At 35.9% G+C, this 25,003-nt stretch overlaps 1 protein-coding gene and 1 pseudogene across 2 annotated transcripts in view; both read left to right on the top strand.

Moving 5' to 3' along the window:
* GRID2 (glutamate ionotropic receptor delta type subunit 2) overlaps nucleotides 1-25,003 on the top strand; it is a 1,655,975-nt gene that overhangs the window by 1,545,235 nt on the left and 85,737 nt on the right. The gene's annotated exons all lie outside the window — the stretch shown is intronic.
* The window catches only part of LOC136338020 (RNA-binding protein NOB1 pseudogene), a 93,966-nt pseudogene continuing 72,314 nt past the window's right edge, over nucleotides 3,352-25,003 (top strand).

Here is a 25,003-nt window from a genome sequence, read left to right as displayed (position 1 = left end):
TGCATCTAATATTTTTATGATTTCATGACTGAATTAGAGTAAATAATTGTTTCCATAAGCTATGAGAAACATTTTTTTTTTCTGAAAAGTTGACTAGTTTGCTGGCTCTTAGTCAAAATCCTTCGTGCACTATGTTGAAGAATGCACATTAACAGGCTCATTATTCTGATTCTTGTGAATAAGAAACAGAGAGTATGTAGGCTATATAATCAAGTTTAAGAACTCAGGTTATATCATCTAGTTTTAAAAGACAGACATGGCAAATGACTGTCACATTCACTTGGGACTTCAGGAATTTAATCTGTTAAATTCATTATATACATTAGGTGCTTTCATTGGAAATCAAGGTGGATTTCTTCCAACCCAGAAATCAGTTTTTTAATTTACCATCTATATTTTAATTTACAATCAAGGGGAAGATACAGTGACAAGTGTCATAAAATGTGAGTCAATTACTTAAAATAGAAACATCTTTAGTTTATTTTCTATATTAAAATTTTCTGTTCTACTTATATTAGGTCTATGCTTACCATAAAAGTTTACAAAATATTTCTAGTCACTGCACTTTCAAAACTCTTAATCATGAGTTTCTTGAACATATCCCAAGAGAAGCAATTAGTCAGATATTTCAAGTTCACTTTTCAACTTTTTGCCATATACTTTTATAAACCACTATAAGAATCATTTCTTCTTTCTGCCTTCAAAATGATTATATAGATCACTTAGAATTTCCAAATGTATGCTTGCTTTATTCTATTAAATAAAATGTTTATGCTAAAAAACCATCAAAATGTTAAATTAATATATGTAACTAAGAAGCATGTATAAACTTAACCAATTTATAACAACATTTTATAGACCAACACGACAACTTGTTTCTGCAGGAATTCAATAAACCATACTTATCTACAATGTCTGAGAAAAAATAAGAGATTCTAATACATATTTATTTTTTTTATAATAAGTATATGAAAATAAGTACATAGAAGTAAATGTGGGTTCTAGTTCTAGTCACAGGAGTGAAATATGCTACCTGAGGGGGCAACTCAAACTGAAGTTGCATTCAAGACAAAGGTATGTTGGTTATTAGGTTCTAAAATAGGTCTGTTAAGAAAGGATCATCATGCTTAAAGATTTATTAATAATGAACTCACGTTATAAAATGCTATAGTGTTAAATTATAGCATATTTCAGTTTCATTCAGAATAAGTTAAGTTTTAAAGATTTCCATTTTAAAGTTTTTGTTTAAATAACTTTGTGCTCAGCTATTTAATTTCAAAAGTATATATCTTCAGGTTATTTAAGGATCACACTTAAAACTGTCCACTTGGAGAATCTGTTTAACAGTAATACAGCATGTTCAGTTACAAGCAAATGCTTTGGTAGTAGGCAAACCTGGGTTCATGCTCTACCTTTATCACTTATTGTGTTACTTTAGGAAAGCTGCTAATCTACCCCAGAGTGAACTCCCTCACTTGGAAGTAAATGACGATAACAACTACTGCTTTTGGTACTGGTAATGAACATTACATGACAAAACAGATAAAATGCTAAGTAGGGTGACTCTCATGCAAATATTAGTTTGACTTGTCAACACCTGTTACTGTTACCAACTTATAAATATATTATTATTTTCACTTATTAATTAATTAATCACCAGCTAATTAGTATTATGTCATCACCAATGAAGAAGTACTATATTAGAAGAAACATTGCAATAAATACTTGCAAGTATTACAAGACATACTGTTTTTGCAAGAAGTATTTGAGAGACCAACTTGAAAAAATGGAAGAGGAATTGTCCTTTTTCAAATATAGGTTTAGGGCAAGGAAGAGACAGTTAAAACATTTGGTATGAGTTCAATAGTTTTGGTGAAATAAAAAGAATTTAACAGCTAAAACAGTTTGGAAATGTCAAATTGTTAATCTTAATGTAACCATTTTTTATGGGTTAATTAACATATTTGCAACCTCAAAGGAGGGATAAGTATATGTTCTTTTAAAGTTTCTTAAGGAGTGAAATTATAGGGTGAACAATGGTGCTAAGCGTTTATTATGCAAGAACTATGTTGGACATTGATTCCTCAGGAGAGTCTCATAGATATTATTGTCTATATTTTATAAATAATAACCTGAGGTCCAAAATGGCCAAGCAGCTTTCCCAAATGTCATATAGCTGGTTATTGAAGAAACCTGAATTAAAACTCAGGTTTTTCTAAGCCAGAAGCCCATCATGGTCCTTTAGTTATATGATAATATGATTCTGAAAGTGAGAACCCCTAGTGTACAAACCAGAGTCCTAGAATGTGAAAAGTTAAAAAGTTGAAAAAGATTTTTGTATTTATTCAAATATTTTCCCCTTAATATTGGTTGTAATTTATGATGTGAAGTTCAAGAAATTATATGATATTCAAACTTCTCTATTTTGGTATAAATTTGTGAACCAGGACTCTAATAATAATATCAACTAGGTATACATTCTGGAGTGTGATGCATCTGATGAGAACGTAGACTTTAACCAACTCACATTCAATAACTTTCTACATATAAGTCCTTATTCAGCCAGATTGAATGTATCAGGCAGATATTAATAACGCAGTAAAGATAAGAGATTTTTTTTAGCAGTGAGATTCTAGAAAACTAATAGGACCAACTGTACTATTTTTTTAAATTATTCAAAGTTAGTTTAAAGTCTGTGCTTTTATAAATAATTTCCTAGTGCCTCAGTTTACATTTAGAAAATTTCAATCCTCTTTCTAAGTGTATGGTATTATGAATAACCCTAATGTTGAGCAGGTTTTTCCTGAACTTTCCTAGATAAGCGAGTGGAGAGATTTCTACATATCAAGATATTATATATAATATACATATTATAAACTATATATAATATGTAGAAATATATAATAGAAATATATTATTTATATAAACTTTTATGGGGTTTTTGGTAATTTTTCACTAATTATCTTTTGAGCAACTTTTGTTTCACTACAAAGAATTCACTCTTGAATATTTTAATTAAATCAATTAATTTTCATTTTTAAAAATCACCTTAGAGAGCATTGAATAGGAAAGATGACTACTGTAATTTGTGAATGACATAGCTAGAATCGCAAAGAGTAGCCCATTCCATATTTTATCATTATCCCCCAGGGTACATTAACAATGTCTTTCCAAGGGGTTTATTATAGTTTTAAAAGAGAAAATTCTAGGAAGAATACATTTATATAAATATTTGAAACAATCCCTGTCTTCTTTTTCTCACCCAAAGCTTCATGCCTCTAGACCAGCTTTAGCTAAAGGTTCAGCACTCGATCCAATGATATGAAATAAATAGTCTTGCTGCTTAAGCAAATGAGGCATTACAGCTGTTTTGTATTCCTGAGTGCGAGCGCTGTTCATACTGACAGTGCAGCTTTGCCTGCTGCTCAAGATGAAGGTTGGAAGGGCAGTTTGGAAAGGGATTGCGTGGGTGCGCCATAATGAATCTGTTTCAGCTTTGAATGACTCCATATGCTCTTGTAAAGCTAAAAATTCTTTCTCTTTCTTTTTTTTTTCTTAATGCCAAGATGAATTGATCCTGGATTGCTGTTCCAAACGCTGACACCACTGAATATGAAGGTGTCATTGTAAAATGATCCATCGCAAATCCTTAATAAATAATCTTCACAGAGAGTTACAGGTTTTGACATTTAGATATAGACTTATCTGCAGTGAAGGAAGCTTCCTTCAATCCATGCATGCTAAGAAGAATAAGAAATAAAAAGGAGTTTGAACAAAAGGCAATTTTTTGAGCAATCATATCACATGCCTTCTGTACTTCCATCTACCATGAAAATGGGGAAAGAAATGATTTGAGACCAAATCATTATTTTTTTATTTCTACAAGAATATGAATGGTCTCAGCGCTAAAGCTTACAGTCTACCTGGCATAGATTTAAGTTCTAGTCTGCATGAAAACTTCCTTGAAATAAGTTGTGTCCAGGAAAAAAAAATATAAACCCTGTAGATCAATAACAAAAATGCAGTAAGGGAATCATTTCAGACTGATTCTTTCATAAAACTTCTTCTTTTTAAAAAATATATTTTTCCAAAGTTAGAAGTGGGGAAGCATTCAGTCTCCTGCATGCACCAGACCCACCCAGCATGCCCACCAGGAAGCGATGCTCAGCCCCTCTGGGGCTTTGCTCTGCTGCACTCTGAGCCATTCTAGCACCTGAAGTGGAGGCCATGAAGCCCTCCTCAGTGTCTGAGCCAACTTGGCTCCAATGGAGCCTTGGCTGTGAAAGGGAAGAGACATACAGAGAGAAAAGAGATGGGGAAGGGTGGAGAAACATGGGCACTTCTCCTCTGTTCCCTGGATGGGAATTGAATCCCGACTTCCACACACGGGCCATTGCTCTACTGCTGAGCCAACCGGCCATAGTGGGGCACCCTTCTAGATTGAGAGAGTAATGCTTAGAGAACAGTTTTATATTTTATGACTCAGTTAAAGAAAAAGAGTATGGGAATTTGAGTTCTCATGGTTATTATAATTTATATTATATTGAACAGAAAAAATATATACCTTTTTTTAAATTCAAGATGAACTTTTTGAAAAAATAACTTTTATCTCTTTTAAGCTGAATAAAAACTTCACAATGAATTTGGCTTTAAAAATGTAAAACAACTCTGCAGGTTGAAGACATTTTATTAATTTATATTCTACACAAGTAACCTGCAGATCTAGAAGATGCATTAAATAGTCTGATATAAAATTTGGTCTTATATTTCTGACTGTGAGCAAATTTTATATGGAATTAATGAATTTTATTAGAATATTTCCAGAAAACTGTTATTCTATGTCACCTTGATGCATTAGTACACTTTTATTATTAAATTAATTTTGAAATTTCCAAAAAGTTTTAACCCTAGATATTTCTTGCTCAATGCAGTTGAACTTGTTATACATAATTCTTGTGAGTTATGAATTGATTTCTTATGAATAGATTCCATACACAAAGGATTACTAGGTTTAAAAGAAACTTTCATGGGTTCCTTTTATAAAACATATAATTCTTTGCCATAGTGATTATTAATTTGGATATTTATCTAATTAGTTTTTCTAAAATTGAATGAAGTAGGATGTCTAAATCTCATTTACCTACTTTTCTCTGGCCTAATCCATTACCAAAGCCTGTTAATGGTACTTTATATATATTTATCAAATTCATTCAAAAAGTGGAGAGAATCAAATAACAAATACCCATGTAGACAGCAGCCTGCTTAAAAAATCAGAATCACAAATAAAAAACTTTGAATATAGTCTTTTTCCTCCCCTGATGTAAGAATCAGGGAGACAGAGAGACAGACTCCCACATGCACCTACCGAGATCCATCAGGAAAGCCCACTAGAGTGCAATGCTCTGCCCATCTGAGGCATTGCTCCATTGCAACTGGGGCCATTCTAGCGCCTGAGGTGGAGGTCATGGAGCCATCCTCAGCACCAGGGCCAACTTTGCTTCAGTGGAACCTTGGAAGCTGGATAGGAAAAGAGAGATAGAGAGAAAGGAGATGAGGAAGGGTGGAGAAGCCATAAGCGTTTCTCCTGTGTGCCCTGACTGGGAATCAAACTGGGAACATCCACATGCTGGGCTGATGCTCTACCACTGAGCAAACAGGCCAGGGCTAAATATACTCTTACCTGACCTTATTTCCCTTCCTTTCCCTAGAGATAACCTCTATCTTACCATACCTGTTTGTAAACTTATTAATTTATAAATTTAATAAATAAACGATTTAATAAAATAAATGTTTAAAATTTCAGAAATTTATTTGATTTATAAATATTTATAAATTTTAATATATTCATGGCTGATATATTGTACCTTTTCAAATTGTTATCAAACTGTGTGCACTTCTCTGCAACTTGTCTATTACTTTCAACATTGTTTTTGAAATTTATCCATGTTGATATGCAGAAAGATCTAGTTCATTTACCTTAGCTGCTGTGCAATATTTCAATGTAAGAATGTGTTAAAATGTGCATATTGTGTTATTGATAGGTACTTGTACTATTTGAAACTTTTGCTATTACCATAATGCTAAAATGAACATTGTTATATACATCTCTTTTGACAAGTATATAGGAGTTTCTCTGAGATAACTTACCTACACTAGAAACACTAAGTTTATGGCAAGCACCATTTTCAACAGTAATTGGCAAACAGCTTTCTAAAATATATCAATTGGCACTGCTTCAGCAATTTATGGAAGTATATTGCTCATTTGTGTTGTGTACCCATGTGAGAGACACTGTTCTAGTCATTGAGTACATAGCAATAAACCAAATACATATATAAAGCTCTCTGCCTGAGTGAAACTTGCATTCAAATGTGGGCAGTAAAGAAATAAATAAACACATATGTCAGATGGGAAAATTTCTATAGATAAAAATATAGCAAGGATGAGGGATAGAGAATTCTGGGGCAAGCAATGCTGTTTTAGAGAGATCAGAGAAAGCTGCATTAAAACATGATATTGACCACGTGGTGGCACAATCGATAGAGCATCAGCGGACGCTGAGGACCCAGACTAAAAACCGAGTGAAATGACTTAAGCATGGGATCATAGACATGAACCCTTGGTTGCTGGCTTAAAGCCCAAGGTTGCTGGCTTAAACAAGGTGTCACTGGCTCTGCTGGAGCTCCCCCAGCCAAGGCACATATGAGAAAGCAATCAATGAACAACTAAGGTGCCATAACTATGAGTTGATCCTTCTCATCTCTCTTTCTTCCTGCTTTACTTATAAAAAAATAAAAAAGAATGTGATATTTGAACAAAGAACTAAGAGAAACGAGAGGAAAAGCCATACCTTCTCATTAATTACTTGCTATTATCACACTTTTTAATTTGTGGTAAATGAAATGAAAGTAAAAATTGTCTCACTGAAATGTTTTGGGAGTTTTTTTAGATTGAGCATATATTCATGTTAGTTTTCCCTTTGGATTCTCTCTATGTGAATTGCTTGTTAATATTTTAACCCATTTTTATACTGAGTTACTTTCCTATTTCTTATTGAATGATAAAGTTCTTTTCCTATTTTAGAGATCCTATACCTTTTTTGTTTTATGTGTTTCCAGCATTTTCCACCATTTTCTGGTTTAACTCCACTTTTATCATATCTTTTCATGCACAGAAGTTCTAATTTTATCATTTTTTAAAATTAAATTTATCAGTGTTTTCTTTTATGGTTTGTACTTATTGTATCTTGTTTTAAAAATCTTTCCCTACGGATGGAATAATGAAGTTCCTGTTTTTTTCTGATTTACTTATTTCACTTCGTATAATGTTATCAAGATCCCACCATTTTGCTGTAAATGATCTGATGTCATCATTTCTTATGGCTGAGTAGTATTCCATAGTGTATATGTGCCACATCTTCTTTATCCAGTCATCTATTGATGGGCTTTTTGGTTGTTTCCATGTCCTGGTCATTGTGAACAATGCTGCAATGAACATGGGGACATAAAAGTGAGACTAAGAGACATTGATAAGAGTGTGGTGGTTACGGGGGGAGGGGGGAGAGGGAGAGGGAAAGGGAGAGGGGGAGGGGCACAAAGAAAACTAGATAGAAGGTTGACAGAGGACAATCTGACTTTGGGTGATGAGTATGCAATATAAGTGAATGACAAGATAACCTGGACATGTTATCTTTGAATCTATGTATCCTGATTTATTGATATCACCCCATTAAAAAAATAAAATTATTAAAATAAAAAAAAAACTTGAGAAAAAAAAATCTTTCCCTGATCCAGGCTGATTGGCTCAGTGGTAGAGTGTCAGCCCAGCATGTGAATTTCCCAGGTTTGATTCCCAGTCAGGGCACACAAGAGAAATCCCATCTGCTTCTCTACCCCTTCCCCTCTGGCCCCCCCCTCTTTTTCCATCCTGCAACCATGGCTCAATTGCAGTGAGTTAGCCCTGGGTGCTTCATGGCCTCCATCTCCAGTGCTAGGAAGAGCTCCATTGCCGAGCAACAGAGCAATGCCCCAGATGGGAAGACCATCACCTCCCAGTAGACTTGCCGGGTGGATCCTGGGGGCACATATGAAAGTCTGTCTTTGCCTCCCCTCCTCTCACTGAATTTAAAAATACAACAAATCCTTCCCTGTCCAAATATATTTATTTTTGTTTGTTTCTCACATTTGATCTTTAATCTACTCACAATCTATTATTGTATATGGTGTGTGGCAGTGATCCATTTATAAGTTTTTTTTTCCATGTGGGTAACAAATTATCCTTCATTGTGATTATTTTTAAGTATAGATTATGTTCACTTGCAGAAAAAAATTCTTCACCAATCCTAATGAGTTATATCCTATTATCATACTTCCTATGAGACCCTAAAATTCTCCTTCTAGAACTTAAGATGATTTTCAATAATTGGTAATTCATGTAATTGATTTTATTTCTAGTTTCACAAAAACAAGAGGAATTCTTTATTACCTCTTGGTTTCTTAAAATCAGTAGTCCACCTTTTAATAGACTCAAATGAGTCAAAGTTAGGGAAAGTTTTCCAGTTAGATAAAGGTTCTCTAGTAATTGTGTGGCATTGCTTCTTTAGAGTTGGAATTCAGTGTGCAATAATCTTTTCCTTTCCAATAAAAACTATACGTTCATTTCAGAACCAGTTATCCACCACTAGGCTAGAGTACAGTAATGATTCCAGAATTCTGAGCTGTCAGTTTATAGAGGTCCCCAAACTATGGCCCGTGGGCTGCATGTGGCCCTCTGAGGCCATTTTTCTGGCCTCCGCCACACTTCCGGAAGGAGCAGCACTTATATCTGTGAACAGACTTTTTCCAGAATGAAACATCTGAAGTCTCCAACCAGATCTAGACTAACTGATGCACACTTGTATCACTTGTTACGGCTAGCAGTGACAAATATGAAACCAGACATTGACCATCTCATTAGCCAAAAGCAGGCCCATAGTTCCCATTGAAATACTGGTCAGTTTGTTTATTTAAATTTACTTGTTCTTTATTTTAAATATTGTATTTGTTCCTGTTTTGTTTTTTTACTTTAAAATAAGATATGTGCAGTGTGCATAGGGATTTGTTCATAGATTTTTTTTAAAGTCCGGCCCTCCAACGGTCTGAGGGACAGTGAACTGGCCCCCTGTGTAAAAAAGTTTGGGAACCCCTGGTTTAGAACCTTTTTAATCTCCTTGATGGTGCTTCCTCTGTTTCACTTCCTGCTTTCTTAAATAGCTGAGGAGTTCAGGTGGCCTTCATAACTTGAACAAACTTCTTAAATTGGCAATTATTTATGCACTCATTCAACTAATAGTTAATGAATGCCTACCATTTCTCAGTCATTGTTCTAAGTGGGGGAGACAGAACAGTAAAAAAGAGATCTAAATCCTTACATTGCTGAGGCTTGTACTATTCCAGACATGCATTTTATAAAAGAAGGAAAATTGCTATATTATATAATGTTAGTTAGTACAAAAATAAATAAAAAAAATAGAAATCAAATAAGCACGGTAATGGGACAGAGAAGGATACAAAGAGTGCCATTTTAGATAGGACTGCCCAGGAAGACGTAGAAAAGATAAACCTCAGAACAAGAGGTTCACTCTGTTTCAGTTCACAGGCTCAAGAGCAAATCTGATGAGCAGTTCCTATCCACTTGGACTGAAGTTTTCTACTCTAAGCTCTCATTTAACTAATTCACTCCTATTCTTTCTCTACCCTTCCCACGCAACTCTATTTTCTCCATCTGTACATTTTTATGTTATACTGAATCCTCAGCTTATGTTGTTATCTGTATACTTTGCCATCTTTTCAACCTTCTTGCTTAAATATGTGCCTATTTGCATACACTATATGATTCCGTACATCTCAAGTTAAATTTGCAAATACTTGGGTATACAAAAGTAAGGACGTATACCTAAACATGTAGGCAAGAAAAATAGAACTTTGTATACATTCACACATGCACTATGGATAAGAAATAAGGGGATGGTGAGGAAAACAACTATGCTAGCATGCTAAATATTCTTAAAATAATTATTTATTAAAATTGACTTATCATTGTGGAGCCAAAACAAAATTGGGGCTAGAATTCAGAAAACTTCCTCTGGGTCATCTAGTTAGGATCAAGATAAAACTGAACTTCTTTTTCCCTATCCTTAAGGTGTATGCACTGAGCACTATTCAGTCTCAACTAGATAAAGGAGTCTTTACAAAGTGCTTTATCAGCTTCAGTAATTAAAAGCTTTCTTGCTAACTATTCAGTGAGAGTTTTCTTTACAACTCTGCTATGCAGTCAATTCCCCTTATCTCTTCCTTTGAAAAGTCTAATTAAAGTGGGAAACTTTTTTTTTCCTCTTCATTTTGTTTTTGCCATATTGGATGTAGATATGAAATAAATAAAATAAATGACAACACTGGTTTTTTCTTCATTCTTGTTCTGCTGGAACTTCATGGGAGAGTAAGAGGAGGCTTATTTTCCCAGCTTTAGTTTTTGAAGTTGATTTCTTATTGTCACTTTTTTAGTGTTAAATTTCTTTGGTGTTAATACATGTAATAGGAATAGCTTTCTCCCTGAAGCCTGTATTGATGCTGTAATAGATTTTTTTAGAATAATTGGCTAGTAAAGAATAGAAACTGAACACCTCTCAACCCTTGCCTTTCCTTATGAGCATGGTTTAAACACTGTTACGTTATCTTTTAAAAATATATTTGCTTTAGTGTTAAAAGAAACTTGAATGAACAAAGTTTGCCATTTTCTTACCTCCCGGAAACAATTATTTCCATTTTTCTGGAACTATTCCCATCTAAATTTACAAACATATATACTTAAGATAAAGTATATGTTGGTTCCTGGTTTACAGTATTTTTGTTCCTTATTCAAATTATATATTCTAGCCTGTAAGTGTCTCCGAAAAGCATATTTATGTTTTATGTAAAATCCAGTTTGGGGATAAAGGATTCTAAAAAGTTACTTTGATGGTTAAATTGGAGGGCAGTTGAAAGGTTAAAACAATTCAATCATAATTCAATGAGAATATTCAGGGCATTGCTACTGGCTCTCTTAAAGGAATTACAATTATAGAGGAACAGAAAGATATATGCAGGGACTGTACAATATAAGAAAGAATATGGTGGTGGTTAAAATAGAGAACAAAGTATTTTAGAAATACAGTGCTTTGTAGTTGACCCATGAAAAACTTCTGTAAGATTTCAAATAAAATATGTACAGATGTGCGCTTATATGTATGCACCTGTATGCATTTCCAGGGGAAAGCTTCATGAATAAAGCTTTAGAGACAAAAATGACATTTTCAATCATGTTTGGACATGGAGAAGGAAAACAAATATTTTAGAATTTTACCAGTGTTTCTGTATCAGTTGAGGAACTGCTCAAAAAGTCAGACCTCTGAAAATAATTATTCTAAATAAAATAACAATTGTTAAGAACTACTTCATGCTCAAGCAAAGTTCCACCAATTTAGTGGTCAGAAATCTTAAGTTGATGCGTTTTAAGCCAAGGATACCTTCCTATATTGTATAGTTTGCTTTACATTCTAAGTTTCCGCTCAGTGAATCATTAGCAGGAAAGCTTTTAATTATCGAAGCTGATAAAGCACTTTGTAAAACTCCTTTATTCAGTTGAGACTGAATGGTTCTCAAAGTATACTCCTTAAGTGTGGGTAAAATGTTCCTTTTTTTTGTTTGTTTATTTATTTATTTACCCAAAGCACTAAGAACAGTACCTGGTAGAGACTAGATACTCAATAAATACCATTGGACAAATTTGGAAATTACACAATTTTTATTTCAACCCATGTCTGATGGTCAATCAACAGAAGTTAAGACAACTGGTGCATTCATGGACTAAATTCTTAAAACTAGATCTATTGGGACTGACCAGGCAACCTGGGACTCTGGGGACCCAATTTCAAAACCTCGAGGTTGCAGGCTTGAGTATAAGCTCATCAGTTTAAGTGCACTGTCGCCGGCTTGAGAGTGGGGTCACATAGACATGAAGCACGGTTGCTGGCTTGAGCCCAAAGTTGCTGGCTTGATTGAGCCCAAGATCGCTGGCTTGAGCCCAAGGTTGCTGGCTTAATTAAGCAAGGGGTCACTGGCTCACCTGGAAGCCCCTCCCCACTCCCATCTCCTGCAAAGCAATCAATGAACAATGAATAAATAAGGTGCCACAACTATAAGTTGATGCGTCTTATCTTTCTCCCTCTTGTCTGTCTGTCTCTGTCTGTCCCTCTCTCTCATTCTCCCTCTCTCTCTCAAAAATAAAAAATAATAAAGAAAAGGAAACCTAGATCTATCAGAGTAGTGCAGTGCAGAGGATAAAACACAAAACTGGAAGGTAGGACACAGGCTTTACTGATAATAACCAGCTGTAAAATGCTGGTCCAGTCTCTTAAGCTTGCTAATGTCTCCATTTGACTAACATCTTTTCTTGTTCTCAAATTCTATGGCTATATTCTCAGCCTAATTCAAAACTTTTTAAAAATTCATAGCAGGTTATCCAAGCTTTTCATATATCAAATTGACCTTGTACTAAAGATAAATCATAGCTGACCATGAAAGATTAAATGAGGAAATATAAACATTCTTTGAAACCTTTGGATGATAATATTTATATAACATTGAGAAAAGAGTGACAATTACACTTTGTTATGTACTATTTTTCTTTCCCAGAGTTTTCAACTTTGATAATACATTGCAAATATTGATATTTCAGATTAACATGTGCATTTAAGGAAAGGAAGAATGGTTAAGGTTTATTTTTCTCCCTATAGATCTAGCTAAATTCTTTTTATACTGAATTGAACCTACTTACCTGATCTTATAAGTTTGACAAGACAAGTAGAAGAATTTAATGTGAATTTATGTGTATTAAGCAACTGCAAGGTTTTGACATTATTTTTTCCTAGTCTTCCTCCCTTTTCTACCTTCGAACAAAACCAGAAGACAGTAGTAGAATTTATTTCTATCCAAGGTATTTGTTTTCTTAAATATGAAAAACTGCTATATTTTCCAAAGGCTAGTCTTTTTATAAATAAAACAATTTTTTTTCCTTGCTCATATCAGAGCTATTGTGGTATTTTGGATTTTCATTCTCCATTCATAGCAGGGCTATTTCTACTCACTAGCTAATGTTACTACAAATCTTCAGATGATGAAAAATTATAAAGATCCACAGGGCAATTCAGGTTTTCTTGTGGGGCCTATGGTTTTATCACACACTTAACAGTAATAATAAGATGCTGTCATAACCACATATTAATAGACCTAAAAGCAAATGTGATGTGACACCCTCCACCTGACTCTAATATTCTGGGTAAGACTCACAAAAGCCCAGTTCCTAGCCCACATACAGTGTTCACTAGCCATTGGCACTCAGTTTCAGCAGACAGAAAAATCTTTTTTCTGGACATTTCAGCACAGTCTGATTGGCTGCCTGGTGTCTCCCATGCACTCCCACCTGTCCTTTCCCTCCCTCATTCAAAACTGCGATTTTTCTCCCTGATCTCAACTGCTGCCTCTATTCCCCAAACCACTAGTTTGACTTCCCACCACCCTACATTATTCTCTGGTGTAATGTATTCTCTGTCTGTTATAATGTTGTAAAGTATTGTTCTGCCAGGTTTACGTAGAGACACCAACTCCAAAAGAATTTTAAGGAGTTTTATTAAAAGGAAGAAATTTAATAATATGCCGACCGCATATGACTAACGCGGGGCATAGCTGACCCAAATTGTGCATGCTGACTATAGCCCTGAGGCAGGTTATATACCTTTGATTACACACAGGTTGGCGGGAAAAGGAGGAGGGGGAGAGATGACACAATTCATTAGCAAGCTTATAACATTCATCTAGAGGATTTATAAAAATATTTCTACACATTAAAACATAAAGTAATACAAAAGCGAAAAATGTTCCATATATTAAGATATTTCCAAATTTTTCAGTGTTTATTTGCCATTCCTTTGTTTAGAGGTATATACATTAATTACACGTTTTCAGGAGGGGAGGAGGAGTCTACATGGTGCCAGGGGATAAGCACCTGTGAATGGCCCACTAAAGAAGGAAAGAGAGGAGAGGATAAGGGCTTGCCTTTCTCTCCCCTTCCCCAGTACCTAGCTAGGTGTTTATCCTCTTCCTCATGGGTGTGGGGGAAGGGAGGGAATCTAAGTCTCCTTAGCGCAAAATCTCTTTATTTACAATAAAATGCTGTTGTGTATCCTGAGATGGTGCAAATCACACACAAGTATAAAAATCATATTCACAAAATCTCTCTGTATGCTTAGCCCAAATTATAAAATGCCCTATAAGCTTCCTAGTAAAAAGTGGTTTCCTACACAGTATGTCTCTGCAAGCCAGAAAACTCCTATATCCCTTTCCCTTTACTCTCCACAGAAAGGAGAGGACAAGAAACCTGACTTTTTCTCCTAAAACATCAATATTAATTTTTCAATTCCTTGGTATCTTACCACAGTAACATAGGGTCATTAAAGATCAAATCTCTTACGAGGAAGTCTACCCTGCTTCTGAGTATAACATTTGATTTAATGATACAAAAAAACCCCAAAATCCAATAGTTGGTTTGGAGACTTAGATCCCAGAAAAAAAGGAGAGCAAGAAGAATTCACTGTTACAGGCAGCCCTTTCCCTAGTAGTAACCCTCTATCTTACCCTAAATAACTGGCGGCCTCAATCAACTTTGGGTGCAATATTTACGAGGAGAGGGGACGGACAATGATTTGTATCAGTCAAGGCCTCTGATGGTCTAAAAACCTTACATTAATCTCCCCTACCCAAATTTCAGACCAGACATGCTAAAGGCCTATATAATTTGCTAATTTAATTCTATCTCCTCTTATTTCCTTTGTTCATTCTCTGAACAACATAATAATTAGCAAAATGATCAGGAAGTAAATACAGAACAGAAGGAGGGATATGGTCACAGACACTCACTGGGCACATGCTTTGCTGAAGGCACTGTACAGAGAATTTAGAATATATTGAAATTAAGCATCTGAATACCTCACAAACATCATTAAATGGACCCTGCTTGCAAAAGCGAATTCTGAGCATTTTCTTTAGGAAATTGTTTAGTCAAATAAAAATCAGCCAAATGTGATCTTTCTCTCTGTTGTTCAAAGTCAAAAGGGCAAAAAAGAGGAAGTTTAATGACTTCATAATAATCTCTTAAAACACATTGTTCCACTTAAACATAAATTACTTCAAAAATCTCTAGCACTGCCCAGATAATGATACCTATGATGGGTTTAGAGACCTTGTTAAGTGCTTTGTGTTTACAGACTGTAGCAGGAGCAACATCATAATTATTGTTGTTTTTATCCCCATGAACAGTCTGTGGAATTTACAGGGTCAATATAATCTGTAATGTTAGCACCCAGAGATTTTCCAGTAAGGCAAACTTAAAGTTCTTTTTTATTCCCCATATTTTAAAGTTCAGATTATTGTGACTATATTTCATTATTTATTGGAGTCTTACAAGAAACCCAAGACTTTTTCAATGATTGATGATAGTTAAACTTTGTTGACACTTAAACTTTGTAATGTGTATTTCAGAGGTCTCTCACAGTACATTTTATAGGTTATGGTGATATTTAACAAAATAATTCTTGTAGCTCTTAGAATTAGCACAGTTGGCCCTGGCCAACTCAGTGGCTCAGTGGCTCAGTGGCTCAGTGGTAGAGCGTCAGCCCAGTGTGTGGGAGTCCTGGGTTTGATTCCTGGTCAGGGCACACAGGAGAAGTGCCCACCTGCTTTTCCACAGCTCCCACTATCATCTCTCTCTCTCTCTCTCTCTCTCTCTCTCTCTCTCTCTCTCTCTCTCTTTCCTCTCCTCTCTTTCTCTTCCCCTCCTGAAGCCATGGCTTGATTGGAGCAAGTTGCCCCCAGGATGCTGAGGATGGTTCCATGGCCTCCACCTCAGGTACTAACATGGCTCTGATTGCAATGAAGCAAAGGTCCTAGATGGGCAGAGAATCATGGCTTGCCTGGTGGATCCCAGTCAGGGTACAAGTGGGAGTCTGTCTCTGCCTCCCCTCCTCTCACTAAAATAAAAAAAAAGAATTTGCACAGTCAAAATGGACAGAGTAGAACAAAAAATATATATTAGGTAATTGATGGATCAAAGTGTCAAAAATTGAAACCATTTTTTAATAAATGTAATTCTATGTAGTGCATGGTTGAAACTTGGTCGCTAGGCTATCTGGATGTAATCACTATAAACAAAAAAATTTTGTATTTTTAGGAAAATTTATTTTTAACAACTGCCAAATATTCAGATATAATAAAGGAGATCATTTTTAGTTCTTGGGTCTAGAGTCAGGAAACATGGATTCAAATTCCAACTGTACCACTGGTGAGATACTGATCTCTTGAAACTTTTTTTTGCCTCAGTTCCTTTCTCTGTAAATGGGAATAATAATGATATATACTCTGTATGGTTGCTGCGAGTACTCAGTGAGCTAATGTATATTAAAACACTTGCCTAGCAGAGGAAGTCAAATTGTAAAAGGCTCAATAAAATTAAATCATCACGACTCAGTAAAAATTATTCATAAGGACTCAAAAAAATGATGTTTTCCTCTATTTCCTCATAGTGTTTTATACCTATTGCTGATAGAACATTCATCTGGTGGGACTACAATTAGTCATTACATGTGAATTAACTCCTTAATAGAGACCATGGTTTAAGAATCTTAGTATTACCAAAAGAATCACATGAGAGCTACTTAATAATTTTTGAGAAGTGAGTGAATGAATTACATGCATAAATAATAAACCCATTTCTTCAATTGACATTGAAGACTGATCTTGTGAACATTTAACAACTAACTGTATTTTATAGGCACAGAAAAATTAGAATAAAGGTATAAATCAACAAAAATGAAGCACAAACCAGGCACAATAAGGTATAGAACAGCAGCATGGATGTTAGTTATAAGCCATTAGTTGGAATCATACTGACTAAATGTTAGACCTATATGTAACACACATCATTCAATTCCATTCAAAACATTTATTCTCAAAAATATTTATATATGCATAGTAATAGATGTTATCTAGATTTATTATGGTAATCATATTACAATATATTATATTTGTACACCTGAAACAAATATATGTCTATCCTACCTCAAATTTTAAAAATATTTATTCCAATTAATTTTATGAACATTAGCATTCTCCAGAGCATATAAAAACATCTGAACAACAATTTGAGTAAATTCAGTAGTTTGACCAGTGGATCAATGTTAAACAACAAACATGCATTCCCTGCCTTTTATGTGTCAAAAACTCTATAATACCAAAAATTTCTAGTTTAACAAGACATAAATCTTGTCTTTTAGACATTCTAAACTATAGAATATACAATTTTTATTCTGTCAACTAAAATAAAAGACTGACAACCAATTAAAAGCTGACCATCTTCTTCACAATGTCTGTGATTGGAGAAACTATTACCCTTCCTTGCTACACATCCCTCGGTGTCTCATTCCATTTTCCCACTTGGAATGGCAAACAGTCAAGGATCAGATAGATCAACACAGACACTGGATCAGCCATCTTACTGCTGAGAAAGCCAAATCAAAGGCTCCTGTAGGCTTATGGACCTGGGGGCTGGGGAGAGCGAAAGGGGAAAGAGCTAGGAGTGGGAGAGCTCTAAGTCGGAGAGGAGGGAAAAGTGTCTTTAAAGTTTCCACTTCTTTCCTCCATAAGGAGGTTCCCAGCAGAGGTGGCTGAAGAAGGCTTTCCTTGAAGGCCAAAATAATTATGGTCACCTGGGCTAAAAATGCAAAGAGGCACAAGAGTAGGGCCAGCAAGAGGGGCTGAGGCCTGACCACAGCCCCCCTCAGAGAATGCAATGTGGGGGCTAGGCTGCAAGTCCGCTGGGATGGGCAGCTTTCCTCTGGGAAGCTGCGGAGCAAAGCCTTTCCAACTACCTGTGCTTGACCTTGAAAATCCTCATGGTCTTGCCCAGGAGCCAGACTCCTTGGTAAGTTCCTTGAACTCGAATTCTCAGGCTCATGACCTATGCCTACCTCATGAGTTGTTGCAAAAACTTAACTATCTGCTTGACACGTAGGCAGTGCTCCATAAACTAGAAACCATAGAAGCAAGTTAGATGGGAGCCACACCTCTGGGGCCGAGAGAGGAGAGGTCGAGAGAGGAGAGGTCGAGAGGGTCAAGACTGAAATAAGCCGTTGAAGTCAAGGGCTGAGTCATTAGTGACCTCAGGAGAGTAGTTCCCACGGAGTAAAGACGATGAAAATCAGAGTGCAAAACGTTATCAGCCCACAAGAGGCAAGGGGAAGAGATAGCAAGTGTCAACTACTCTGCGGAGAGATTGGTGACAGTGACAACCTGTCCCCAGCTGCGAGGAAGCTGCACGAGACTACAGCTGCCATCTGATGTGTGAGGTGTCTGTCGCCTGAATGCCCTTAAGCCGCTATGAAATTAGATGGGTTTTAAAGCTGACCGAGTTCATTGTTGTGGAGAACAGGGAGACTATGGCAGGGCAGGGAAGAGAAAAAGGCCCAGAACTGTGGGTGAGGCCGCCTGAGAGGACCCCTGCATGGTGGCAGCGTCTCCAGTCATGCAGGAGTGACAGACAGCCTCGCTGGAAGCTCTGAGCCTGCCATGTGGAGCCTGGTCCAGGTGTGCAGCCTTCCCCTCAGGATCCCTCATTTATCCTTTGTCCTGCCAAAAGCACCGTGCACTTTCCGCCGCTACCAGCCCTCTGTCTCTGCCCCAACCGGCTTTTATCCCCCAAAGCCTGAGCCGTGACAGGCTTCCCTGGCGGTTGACCGTCTCTGTAGCCAGCTTTGCCTCTGCTCAGCGGACTGAGAAACATCACAGACTCCTGTGTGAGGCAGAATCCAGCAGGAGGTATGATCTCTTCTCCTCCCCCTGACTAGTGAAAAATTTTACATAATTTATTACACACTGATACTTTCTGAGACTAGGGACAAACTGTGGATCATCAAGAAAAATCAGCTTTTATTTTAAAGAGGCAAAAACATTAAATTCCTATTATGGTACTAAGAGCAAAGAAGAAAGCATATCAGAGTTTCCATGGAGGATGTGAATCCATAGCACAGTGAGACCCATGTAATGGGATTTATTATACTCTTTATGTGAGAATAACATTTCCAGGGCTTTTAGGTACATTTCCTACAAAGGCTTTTCCTTGTACTAAAATACTGAAGACATGTGAAGCTCAGTAAAGCTTCAAGTAGTAGTTTAGGTCACCAATATTTTTGCGTGAGAGAGCTTGTAAAAGGAAGCGTAACTGCTGGAAACTATTGCATGAAATGATTTAATCACATTCAACTCAGTAAGTTTATGTCTGCTGCCTGTTTCTTTAGTAGACTATCATTTTCTGCTTATTCTATTTACAGGACTACATTTTATTTCAAAAGCAAGGTTTTTCTTGGCACTCAACTCACACATGGCTTTATCACTGAATTGTTTTTGTTTTGTGTTATGTTATAACTCAGCTCTTTGTGTGGCTAAATGGCCGAGGCTCTTTTATGTTGCTGCTCTTATTTTTTCCCCCATCAAGCATTCTGACCGCTGCTGTCAAAATCTGATAATAAATGAAGATTTCTCCCACGGTGGACCTCTTATAACCATGGCAACTCCATCAGCAGCTAATGGTCACATTGCAAAAATTCTTTTGAAAAGGACAGCTTCTCACACTGCTGTAGTACAAATACCCCTCCCCTTTTTTTTTTATCTCTTCTCCATACTGATGCTAAGAAAACAGCACATCACAAGCAAACGTTTCCTTTGTCGTGCACACGTGGGGCCACTTTTTAAAAAGATCATTAAAGTAGAAGAGAAACCACAAGTAAAAGAGAAAGGCCTATTTAAATGTATAGCACTGAAACAAGGAAACATGCTGATTGATGGCTTAGCCACATCATAGAATTACATACACACTTGAAACCTTATGTTATTTTATTCACCACTGTCACCCCAATTAATCTAATTTTTTTTAAAAGAAAAGAAAACCAACCTATTTCTACTCTTTTTTTTTTTTTTTTGGCATAATGCAGTTGTGCTGAGTATCTTTATTTTTTTTATTTTTTTATTTTTTTAATAAATTTTTATTAATGGTAATGGGATGACATTAATAAATCAGGGTACATATATTCAAAGAAAACATGTCTAGGTTATTTTGTCATCAAATTATGTTGCAAATCCCTCGCCCAAAGTCAGATTGTCCTCCGTCACCCTCTATCTAGTTCTCTGTGCCCCTCCCCCTCCCCCTAACTCTCTCCCTCCCTCCCTCCCATGTCCTCCCTCCCCCTCCACCCTTGGTAACCACCACACTCTTGTCCATGTCTCTTAGTCTCATTTTTATGTTCCACCAATGTATGGAATCATGTAGTTCTTGTTTTTTTCTGATTTGCTTATTTCACTCCTTATAATGTTATCAAGATCCCACCATTTTGCTGTAAATGATCTGATGTCATCATTTCTTATGGCTGAGTAGTATTCCATAGTGTATATGTGCCACATCTTCTTTATCCAGTCTTCTATTGAAGGGCTTTTTGGTTGTTTCCATGTCTTGGCCACTGTGAACAGTGCTGCAATGAACATGGGGCTACATGTGTCTTCACGTATCAATGTTTCTGAGGTTTTGGGGTATATTCCCAGTAGAGGGATTGCTGGGTCATAAGGTAGTTCTATTTGCAGTTTTTTGAGGAACCACCATACTTTCCTCCATAATGGTTGTACTACTTTACAGTCCCACCAACAGTGAATGAGGGTTCCTTTTTCTCCACAGCCTCTCCAACATTTGCTATTACCCGTCTTGTTGATAATAGCTAATCTAACAGGAGTGAGGTGGTATCTCATTGTAGTTTTGATTTGCATTTCTCTAATAACTAATGAAGCTGAGCATCTTTTCATATATCTGTTGGCCATTTGTATCTCTTCCTGGGAGAAGTGTCTGTTCTTGTCCTCTTCCCATTTTTTTATTGGATTGTTTGTTTGTTTGTTGTTGAGTTTTATGAGTTCTTTGTAAATTTTGGATATTAGGCCCTTATCTGAGCTGTCGTTTGAAAATATCAGTTCCCATATAGTTGGCTGTCTGTTTATTTTGATATCAGTTTCTCTTGCTGAGCAAAAACTTTTAATTCTGATGTAGTCCCATTCATTTATCTTTGCCTTCACTTCTCTTGCCATTGGAGTCAAGTTCATAAAATGTTCTTTAAAACCCAGGTCCATGATTTTAGTACCTATGTTTTCTTCTATGTACTTTATTGTTTCAGGTCTTATAGTTAGGTCTTTGATCCATTTTGAATTAATTTTAGTACACGGGGACAGGCTGTAGTCGAGTTTCATTCTTTTGCATGTGGCTTTCCAGTTTTCCCAACACCATTTGTTGAAGAGGCTTTCTTTTCTCCATTGTGTGTTGTTGGCCCCTTTATCAAAGATTATTTGACCATATATATGTGGTTTTATTTCTGGGCTTTCTATTCTGTTCCATTGGTCTGAGTGTCTATTTTTTTGCCAATACCATGCTGTTTTGATTATCGTGGCCCTATAATATAGTTTAAAGTCAGGTATTGTAATGCCCCCAGCTTCATTCTTTTTCCTTAGGATTGTTTTGGCTATTCGGGGTTTTTTATAGTTCCATATAAATCTGATGATTTTTTGTTCCATTTCTTTAAAAAATCTCATAGGGATTTTGATGGGAATTGCATTAAATTTGTATATTGCTTTGGGTAATATGGCCATTTTGATTATATTTATTCTTCCTATCCAAGAACAAGGAATATTTTTCCATCTCATTGTATCTTTTTCGATTTCCCTTAACAATGCTTTGTAATTTTCATTATATAGGTCCTTTACGTCTTTGTTATGTTTATTCCTAGGTATTTTATTTTTTTTGTTGCAATCGTGAAGGGGATTATTTTTTTGAGTTCGTTTTCTAATATTTCATTGTTGGCATATAGAAAGGCTATGGACTTTTGTATGTTAATTTTGTATCCTGCGACCTTACTGTATTGGTTTATTGTTTCTAATAATCTTTTTGTGGAGTCCTTCGGGTTTTCGATGTATAGGATCATATCATCAGCAAAAAGTGATAGCTTTACTTCTTCTTTTCCGATATGGATGCCTTTTATTTCTTTGTCTTGTCTGATTGCTCTGGCCAGAACTTCTAGCACCACGTTGAATAAGAGTGGAGAGAGTGGACAACCCTGTCTTGTTCCTGATTTAAGGTAGAAAGTCCTCAGTTTTATGCCGTTTAATAGGATGTTGGCTGATGGTTTATCATATATGGCCTTTATCATGTTGAGATATTTTCCTTCTATACCCATTTTGTTGAGAGTCTTAAACATAAAATTGTGTTGTATTTTATCAAAAGCCTTTTCTGCATCTATTGATAAGATCATGTGGTTTTTGTTCTTTGTTTTGTTGATATGGTGTATTACGTTAACCGTTTTGCGTATGTTGAACCATCCTTGAGATTCTGGGATGAATCCCACTTGATCATGATGTATTATTTTTTTAATATGTTGTTGTATTCGGTTTGCCAGTATTTTGTTTAGTATTTTAGCATCTGTATTCATTAGAGATATTGGTCTGTAGTTTTCTTTCTTTGTGCCATCCTTGCCAGGTTTTGGTATGAGGGTTATGTTGGCCTCATAAAATGTGTTTGGAAGTATTGCTTCTTCTTCAATTTTTTGGAAGACTTTGAGTAGAATAGGAACCAAGTCTTCTTTGAATGTTTGATAGAATTCACTAGTATAACCGTCTGGGCCTGGACTTTTATTTTTGGGGAGATTTTTAATAGCTTTTTCTATTTCCTCCCTGCTGATTGGTCTGTTTAGGCTTTCTGCTTCTTCATGACTCAGTCTAGGAAGGTTGTATTGTTCTAGGAATTTATCCATTTCTTCTAGGTTGTTGTATTTGGTGGCATATAATTTTTCATAGTATTCTACAATAATTCTTTGTATTTCTATGATGTCTGTGGTGATCTCTCCTCTTTCATTTTGGATTTTATTTATTTGAGTCCTGTGTCTTTTTTCCTTGGTGAGTCTTGCCAAGGGTTTGTCAATTTTGTTGATCTTTTCAAAGAACCAGCTCCTTGTTTTATTGATTTTTTCTATAGTTTTTCTGTTCTCTATTTCATTTATTTCTGCTCTGATTTTTATTATCTCCTTTCTTCGGCTGGTTTTGGGTTGTCTTTGTTCTTCTTTTTCTAGTTCCTTAAGGTGTGAAGTTAAGTGGTTTACTTCGGCTCTCTCTTGTTTGTTCATATAGGCCTGAAGTGATATGAACTTTCCTCTTATTACTGCTTTTGCTGCATCCCAGAGATTCTGATATGTCGTATTTTCATTTTCATTTGTCTGTATATATCTTTTGATTTCTGCACTTATTTCTTCTTTGACCCATTCATTTTTTAGAAGTATGTTGTTTAGTTTCCACATTTTTGTGGGTTTTTCCCCCTCTTTTTTGCAGTTGAATTCTAGTTTCAAGGCTTTATGATCAGAAAATATGCTTGGTACAATTTCAATTTTTCTAAATTTGCTGATATTGTCTTTGTGGCCCAACATATGGTCAATTCTTGAGAATGTTCCATGTACACTACAGAAAAATGTATATACTCTGTCGCTTTGGGATGAAGTGTCCTGTAGATGTCTATCATATCCAGGTGTTCTAGTATTTCGTTTAAGGCCACTATATCTTTATTGATTCTCTGTTTGGATGACCGATCTAGAGCCGTCAGCGGTGTATTGAGGTCTCCAAGTATGATTGTATTTTTGTTAGTTTTTGTTTTAAGGTCAATAAGTAGCTGTCTTATATATTTTGGTGCTCCTTGGTTTGGTGCATATATATTAAGGATTGTTATGTCTTCTTGATTCAACTTCCCCTTAATCATTATGAAATGACCATTTTTGTCTCTGAGTACTTTTTCTGTCTTGTAGTCAGCATTATTAGATATGAGTATTGCTACACCTGCTTTTTTTTTGGGTGTTGTTTGCTTGGAGTATTGTTTTCCAGCCTTTCACTTTGAATTTGTTTTTATCCTTGTTGCTTAGATGTGTTTCTTGTAGGCAGCATATAGTTGGATTTTCTTTTTTAATCCATTCTGCTACTCTGTGTCTTTTTATTGGTAAGTTTAATCCATTTACATTTAGTGTAATTATTGACACTTGTGGGTTCCCTACTGCCATTTTATAAATTGCTTTCTGTTAGTTTTGTATCTAGTTTGATTCTTCTCTTTTGTTTTTCTATCATTTGTTTTTGTTTGTTTGTGTTCCATACTTCTTTCCTCTGTTGCTACCTTTTTTAAGTCAAGTGTTTTTGTGGTGGATTTTTTAAGGGTGGTTATCATTAAGTAATGAAAAGGGTACCTACCATATTCATTGTAGTACCCTATCTTATAAGTATTTCTGCACTTCATCATCCTTTGCTACTGTTAATCTCCATCCTCTCCCCCCTTTTTTTCCTTTGTTGTCACAGTTTAAGTTTGGTTTTATTGTGTTCTTGGTGGAGCTGTTACTTGTGGTGTTGTTTTCTTTTGTTCTTTGAATCTGGTTGGAAAACCCCCCTTAGTATTTCCTGGAGTGGGGGCTTTCTGTTGATAAATTCTCTCATCTTTTCTGTATTTGTGAATGTTTTCATATCTCCTTCATACTTGAAGGATAGCTTTGCTGGGTATAGTATTCTTGGCTGAAAGTTCCTCTCTTTCAGGGCTTTAAATATTGGGGTCCACTCTCTTCTAGCTTGTAGAGTTTCTGCTGAGAAATCTGATGATAATCTAATAGGCCTTCCTTTATATGTTGTACTCTTCTTTTCCCTGGCTGCCTTGAGAATTTTTTCTTTGTCATTGGTTTGTGTCATCTTTATTATGATGTGCCTTGGAGTGGGTTTGTTGGGGTTAAGAAAACTTGGTGTTCTGTTTGCTTCTTGAATTTGAGGCTTTAGTT

The sequence above is a fragment of the Saccopteryx bilineata genome, chromosome 5 (genome assembly GCF_036850765.1).
Source record: "Saccopteryx bilineata isolate mSacBil1 chromosome 5, mSacBil1_pri_phased_curated, whole genome shotgun sequence".
Taxonomy (NCBI): Eukaryota; Metazoa; Chordata; class Mammalia; order Chiroptera; family Emballonuridae; genus Saccopteryx; species Saccopteryx bilineata.
The sequence above is the reverse complement of the archived record's forward strand: the minus strand, read 5'-3'. Positions and strand labels throughout refer to the sequence as shown.